The following is an 8,162-nucleotide window of genomic DNA, read 5'->3' as shown; positions in this document are numbered from 1 at the left end:
CTGTCTAGAGTAGATTCACAAACAGCCCAACTGTCATCCTGACCCAGATGTGTTCCACAGCCAGACTTAGGCGCAGAATGGTTAAACAAGAAAATGCCTACTTTCTAAAAGTGGCATTTTCAAACTTACAATTTGAAAAACAAATTCACCAAAAGATGTTTTTTTAGATTGTGAGTTCAGAGACTCCAAACTACAGATCTCTATCTGCTCCCAATGGGAAATTACACTTAAAAGATATTTCAAGGCAACTCCTATGTTAACCTATGGGAGATACAGGCCTTGCAATAGTGAAAAACGAATTTGGCTTTATTTCACTATCAGGACATGTGAAACACCACTACATGTCCTACCTTTTAAATAGACTGCCCCCTACCCATGAGGCTGCCTTGGACCTACCTTAGGGGTTACTCGCAGGTAGTAAACGGTAAGGTTTGGGCCTGGCAAGTGGGTACACTTGCCAGGTTGAACTGGCAGTTAAAACTGCACATAGACACTGCAGTGCCATGTCTGAGAGATGTTTACAGGGCTACTCATGTGGGTGGCATGATCAGTGCTGCAGGCCCACAGTAACAGTTGATTTAAAAGGCCCTTGACACACACTGTGCACTGTACTAGGGAGGGACCTACTAGTAAATCAGAAATGCCACTCATGGGTCAACCAATTTCTAATACAGTTGAGACAGAGAGCCCTTGCACTTTAGCAATGGTCAGTAGTAGTAAAGTGCCCAGAGTTCTAAAACCAGCAAAAACAGATCATAAAAAATAGTAGGAATAAGGCAAAAAGATTGGTGATAACCCTGAAAAAAGGGCCATTTCTAACAGTGACCCTCTAAAGATAAACCTTATTGCTGTTTGTTCCTTTTGAACCCTTGGCAAATCGCCTGACCGAGGTGGTTTCCTCATTGGCGCAATCCTACCAAAATGGCTTTATGCCAGAGTGTAACATATTCCATAACTTAAGGTGTTCCATACTATGGACTTGGCAAGGCACACAGGGTTGGAATATTGGCACCTTGGGATGACCTTATCTCATGGTGATCTTGAAGAGTTTGGGGTTTGGACAACCCTTCCTCAGATGGGTGACACTTTTGTGCACCACACTGGTCGACCGAGTACGCACTGAGGGAATGCTATACAACCCGTACCCAGAGGTACCAGATAATGCTGCTCTCTCTTGCTGTTGCTATTGACCCTGGCAATGGAGCCACTGGTGTGCATGCTGCTGGATCGTGCACCAAAGCAGAGTCTTGTGATAAAGGGAATATCCCCAAATAATATCCCTGTATGAGCATGACGCACTAGTTTACCTGAAGGCAGACCAAAACGTATTGCTGGAGGTTATGATGGTGCTTGACAACTTTGGAAGCATGTCAGGGCTCCACATTAAAGCCCGTATTTATACTTTTTTTAGCGCCGCATTTGCGCCGCTTTTTGACGCAAAACGGCGCAAACCTACAAAATACAATGGTATTTTGCAAGTTTGCGCCGTTTTTGCGTCAAAAAACGACGCAAATGCGGCGCTAAAAAAGTATAAATACGGGCCTAATTGTTATAAAACCTGCTTATTCCCCTTGACGCCACTGCAGAATGATCAGAGGGAGGTACTGCCGCAGACGGGATTGGACTACAAACTCAACTCCATCAAGTATTTGGGGGTGCAAGTTTACTATGAACCCCATACCCTAACGGAAGGAACTTGGGAAAGTGGTAGCCTCTGTCCGCCACTCGCTTCCCATCTAGACTGAGGCACCACTGTCAACAATAGGCAGGATCGCCATCTATAACATACTGGTACTGCCCAGACTGTTTTACTACTTCGCTGCCATCCCATTGGTAAGGCAGAAGACATTCTTCAGGAAACTAAGATGGATTTTGACAAGCCTAATATGGGGCACTTGTCGGCAACATGTAGCCCTTAGCAAGCTATAGGCCCCCTTGAAAGAGGGGGAACTAAGTGCTCCCAACTACAAGCTTTATTATCTGGTGGCCTCATTGCAGTGGCAGATGAGATAACTAGTGGGTGCACCGCCACTCAAATATGCGGGGATCCTGAATGAGCTCGCGGACGACCACTCTTGCACAGATTCCTAGTCACTGTCCCCAGGACTTTGGACATTGTGCTACTGCGGACAACCCTATATATCTGGAGACGGTATGCCTCCGAAGGCGCAAGATCCATGTCCTATGCGCCCAGTTTACCAATCTGGGCCATGCTGGAATGTGCGCCACTGAGAGAGACATAGCGCACTAGGGATTGGGAAGAAACAGTGATTAGGTGCTTGGCAGATGTGGTGTTGGAGGAGGGGTTACATGCCTTTGTTGCTTAGTACTAGACCAGGGGGTAGGCCAGAACAGTTATTATATCACTTGTGATGCGAAAGAAGTGGGGGTCAGTCCCCTAAAGGGCGCCACTGGAGGCAGTCTTAACAGGGGGAAGCATCACAAACGCCAACACTCATCTATACTCCATAAGTCGAGGTAAAGGTATAGGGAGTTTTTAACTCATGCTAGCCACACATCACCAGCCAGTGTACTCTCTGACTTGGCTTCTTGTTTATTATTTATTCCATCCTTTCGTTCAGTATCTTAAGCAATTTTATTTGTATTATTAATTTTATTAGGTTAATGCTTGGAGGAGGATGTGTTCTCTTCTGTTTGGAAACTGAGTATGTTAATTGCATTTCTTTCAGGAATGTTTGCATAGGGCCATGCTAATGAAAGTAAAGTGAACATTTTTCATTTGTTTCCACCCAAGTTTAAGTATCCCCTGTGCTGCGCCTCAATGGTGCTCTGTTAGTCTATCATTAAATTTTGGCACCCCTGTGTTTCCATTACAGAGCCCTTTTCTTGTGATAGCTAACAAAGCTGAAATCGAGTACCTTCACTTACAACAACAGCGCCCTGGCACATATCGGTGGCATATTTAACTGTACCCAACCATGAAACTTCTCTCATTGAAAGAAGAACGAATAGAGTGATTATGGCACAAGAGCAACACGTAGTGTAAACTGATGTCGGTCTAAAGTGGAATAAAGTTTGTATAAACAGCTTTAACATATCCCTAGAGGGGATGATGGTGTTTATTTTTTGTAACAGGGGAGTTATGAGGGCTCAGCTTTTCCCCAGGAGTTTTCAACATATATTTGACTCCACATGCGTACCACAGTTATCTAAATTACAGTATAGATCACGTGCAGCTTGGTTAGTAAGATTGGGGGGGGGGGGTCAGGTTTCCCAACAATCTCGCAGGCATATAATGTTAAAATACTTCATGTGACAAAGAGGGGGCATGGCAGGGTTTTAAGGGGTAGGGAAAAGAAGAGGAATGCAAATTAGAAGGGGTACTAAGTGAGGGGAAAAACAATATTCTGTAAACTAACATTTTGTTAGGACGTTCAAACCAGTGTGTCTGTGTACTTGTCAAAATTCTTGGTGAAATCCAAAAGATTAATCGCCATACCTGACAGAAAGCATTGTAACACCCCAAACACCTTCCCTGAAGCTACGCCCCCAGACATCTGCTTTAAGAAGTGCTGGATGCCAGCACTTTAAACGGCGTGCAGAGTTAATCAAAAAGGCAAAAGGGAAATTTCCCTGCAAGGTGCTGACAGAGCAGAATGTATCTGCACACCAAGTCTGAATATGTGCCCAGCAAAGATAGGTGGTCTCATCTCCTGCTCCTCACTCAGAGAGTTAATGTGCTCCACAGATATTGAGGAGTATCTTCTCATGAGCACGGATATAGTCATTATCTTCAACCTCCATTGTGGGTCCACTCAGGTATACCTAAATTCCTAGATGAGATGTATCCACCAAACTTCTTGCCCTTGCTATGGTAGCTTGCTCAAGCCACAGAAAAACTGAACTGTTTTTGAGAATGACTTGATCCTACATTCATAGGGGGAACAGTCCATGTAAAAAAAAATCCCATTCTCTCAAAGTATATGTCTGCACAGGACTCTAAAATGTACCCTTCATCATGGATAGCATGGTCTTTGCGTCTCCTTTGGGAACCATTTGCCTCAGAGGATATTCTATAAAACTAACTTATCAAGTGTGTATACCACCATAGGGCTATTAGGTGCTGGAGAAGCATACAAGAGAGCCAATTATCGTTGTATGTGGTGGTATATATAAAGTGCAAACCTAGCTAAGCAGCAGCAGAGCTCTGTACGTTATATTAGGAAGGGGAGTTGGGAGACAACTGTAGATCATGTACATCAAGAGGATATTATTTAAAACTACTGAAAACACTACATTATCTGTAAATGAGTAATATCACAAGGGTAAATTTGCAGACCATTAATTGCTAATTGAGAAAATGTTCTTTTTTAGGTTGAGCATAGCAGCACAGAAGTGCTGCTTTTCCGACCTGTTGGTATGTATTTGGGCTTTTAACCATGCCCCCATCACGTGCATTACTACCACTCGTTCGTGGGCTTGCCCTTCAAAAATCCTTTGATGACATTGGTAAATGGTTTACACGTGTCCTTCCTTGGGGAGGTTTTTTTACTTCCTTGGCCATCGCCCGTGTTACATGGCTAATTGCACTTTTGCCACTAAGTGTAACTGCGAGAGAACTTCTTTTTCCTTTTGTGTCTCTCAGGCTGATATTCATGGTGGCCGAGGCACTGTGAATCGGCTCGTTTATGTGAAACTGTATTACTTTTAGTTTTCAATTTATGTGGCAAGAAAAGTCCAGTTAGGAGTTTACAACGCTAATACCTCTAACTCGAGCAAATGCGAGACCCGTGGATTTGGCAGAATAAACTACGTCTTTCTAAGTCAAAACTTGTTCTACTTGCAAAGTAAGTCACCTAGGCACTCACTGGAAATATTTTTGCCAAACAACTTTACAATTTTTCTGCTCATCAGCCATCAATCTATATCTATATGAGTTACAAGTGCAACAAAATATAGCTGATCCCATGCCCTCCGATTTCTACAGAAATACACAAATGCAAACCCAGCATCATGGAATTCTTTGCAAATGCAAACAAGAGATCCTGGTCTGATTCTGAAAGTAGCATAGTACAACTTAGGTCTTTCTTGCAAGATTTACCCACAGAAGATTTAGAGAGGATGATGGCAAGCAGAGGATTGATTCCACCAGCTCCACTGGAAGACGCTACAATCAAGAACCAAGATGCGGGTGCCACTTTTGAAAGGGATACCAGCTTGCCAGAATGTTGGGACCACAATCAGTGGCTTCAATTTAAAGAAAAGTATCCAAGGTTAAGCAATGAAAATGGACTCATTGGGTGCAAAATGTGCAATGAAGTTAAGCTGCTTGGAGTGTCAGCATCACAGAGTGTGAGTATGTCTAAAGAATGGGTCTCTGAGAGCATTTCTGCATTTGGTCTAACAAAAGCTAGCCAGCTAACCTCACTGTGGAAAAAGAATTGTAAGCACAAACTTTCCGAAGCACATTCTAAAGCATGTGATATCCAAGTTGCATCCAAGAAGGAGGTACTGCGGGTCAACTATCGTTGAACAACAGAGGCATTTCTCCAAAAATCTCTGTTTATATTGACGAGCCAACAACCCTTTCGTCCATGTCAGTTGTAATTCTTGATGTCCATTCTGCAATCAGTGGAAAGAAGCATTTTACCTTTTTCCTTAACTTGGTAGAGTTGACAAGGGGAGATGCAGAGTGCATTGAGGTCTCACTGTTGAAATGTCTTGAAAAATATGGATTTTGCAACAAATTCCTTGCAGACAATTGGATAGAGGTGTGCAGTGATGCCAGTGTAATGCTTGTGAGAAACTTTGGTGTTTTGGAAAAACTAGGTTCAAAATACCCTAAACTTGTAAACTGGCACTGTCTATGCCACTGACTTGAGCCCACTGTATCAGACACAGTTGATACTGTGCCAGGCCTTAAGCACCTTGCATCATTTTCTGAAAAACTGTATGCTTTGTACCACCAGTCTCCCAAAAATCAGTGAGAACTCTCTGAATGAGCGAAAGAGTTAAAAATTGCAATTCTGAAAATTGGGCGAGAATTTTCAGTACAGTGGATTGCTTCTAGCAAAAGGGCAATTAGAGCAGTGTGAAAGTCATAACCAGCCCTTCTTCAGCACTTTTATTCCAGTCAAGCTTAAACACTTCTCGTGATGTCAAACATCGTTTCACTTTCAGTGGGTTGAATAAAATCCTGACATCTTCAGATTGTTTGCTGAATCTAGCTGTTGTTGTGGATGCTGTTTATGAAATTGGAACATTGTCAGAAGCACTGCAAAGGGATGAAGTAACTCTACCTCAAGCTACCCAGCTCATCAATCGTTCTGTAAGGGCAATTGAAAATCTCAGGAAGGACGCTGAACAAGCTATTTGGAGGAGTGCCAATTAGCAGTGAAGACTCACATAGCCAATTAAAAATAAACCTTTCCCAGTTTTACTAAAACCTGGCAGATAACTTGCGCTCTAGTTTATGTGCACAATCATCAAGTAATAGATCTGCCACATCAACTCGGGCATATGAATTTGTAGCACTTATATCAGAGATAGATGTTCACATAAGTGGCCAAACGACATTCAGAGCCCATGGCATAAAGGTGAGGAGAAACTGCAAAACGTGAAGGAGGTTCTCCTAATTATAAGCTCATATCTGAAGGTTTCAGAGACTATGTTTATAATGGTGGTAATGAGATTCTAGATCAATGCAGTCTGTTATGATGGCTATAAACATGCTTCCTGTGACTTCAAGTGACTGCGAAAAGGGGTTTCAGCACCATGAACTTGATATTGTCACACTTACAAAACTGATTTGGTATTGCACACCTTTCTTCATTAATGTTTATAAACCTCATGGGCCCTCCTCTGCCACTTTGGAATCCAATGCCATATGTCAACAGTTGGTTGACTGTTCAGTGCCATGCTGATGATACTCGGTCTAGAAAGTTAGATCCTACAGCCCAGCACAATAAAAGATATGCAGACGCCTGGGAGCTTTTTAAATTGATGGTGGTTTTCAATGATATATGTGGCCTCGCTAACTACTTATTTTTCAGAATCAAACATCCTGTGGCAATATAGCACATTCCATAATGTCTGCAGGAACTGATGTGCAGAGTATCCGGTTCAAACTGTATAGTGTCCAACTTGCATTTTATTTTTCTAAAGGTCACAGTGTGTTACAATTGTCAGTTTATTTATTGGTGGTATGCTAGGTAGGATAATCCATTTTATAGCTTTGAAATTCACAATTGCAGTTTGGAGCTTTTTTTTTGCAATGCATAAACTATGCTTTGTTCATGGTGCCATGGTTTAGCAGGCCTATCTTGCAGTACCTAGTGGCTTAGCTAATGTAGTTAGATACTAAACGTCATCCACATTTGGAATGTTAGTTCCTTCAGACAGGGACCTCAAGTCACAGGCTTATGTACTGAGCATCTTCCATTGTTAAATTTCTCAATATGCTCAAATGATAGATCTGCTGAACATGTGATGTCACTTTCTGTGATGTCACACACTGTGATGTCACTTCCTGTGATGTCACACACTGTGATCTTATTTGCATACTACCTAACTGGGTGAGTCCCCCCACTTCTTTTTTTAGGATTCGTGCCCTGCTCACCTTGCATAAGATTGGGAGGATGCTCTCAGGAGCGAATAGCAAATGTCCCAGGTGCTGAACAGAAGAAGCAGACTTCCCAGACATAGAATGGTTGTGGAGGGGACATGCCCCTTCTGGTTGCAGGTCACACAGACAGTGTCAAAAGCGATGGACTGTCTGTTTCTGTTGGACCCTACCCGGTGCATACTCAATGTAGGGCACGCCCCTTAGAAAACAAAGTGTCTGATGTGGTTCTAAAACCTAGCGCTGGTCTTGGCTAAGTACTGAATTACTGTGACATGGAAGTCTGCCGTAGTGCCTCCAATGTAACAATGGCAGCCCGAACTGCATAAATGGGCACTGGCTGAACTAGCAGCACACAGAAAACTGCGCACAAGAGGGGGCAGGATATATCTGCTGGAATGTTGGGAAACCTACTTAGAAAAATTAGAAGCAAAAGCAGACAACCGCTTTCCATGAGAGCACTGCAGCTTGCTACACACAGTTAAGGGGTACAGGGACTGCATCCAACTAGCGCCACGGCCTGTCATTTGAAAAGGGGGAGAGGGTCAGGCTGACGTTGGTACCGAGTGGGGCCTTATGA

This window comes from Pleurodeles waltl, chromosome 4_2 (assembly GCF_031143425.1).
Source record: "Pleurodeles waltl isolate 20211129_DDA chromosome 4_2, aPleWal1.hap1.20221129, whole genome shotgun sequence".
Taxonomy (NCBI): domain Eukaryota; kingdom Metazoa; phylum Chordata; class Amphibia; order Caudata; family Salamandridae; genus Pleurodeles; species Pleurodeles waltl.
This window is presented reverse-complemented; position numbering follows the sequence as displayed.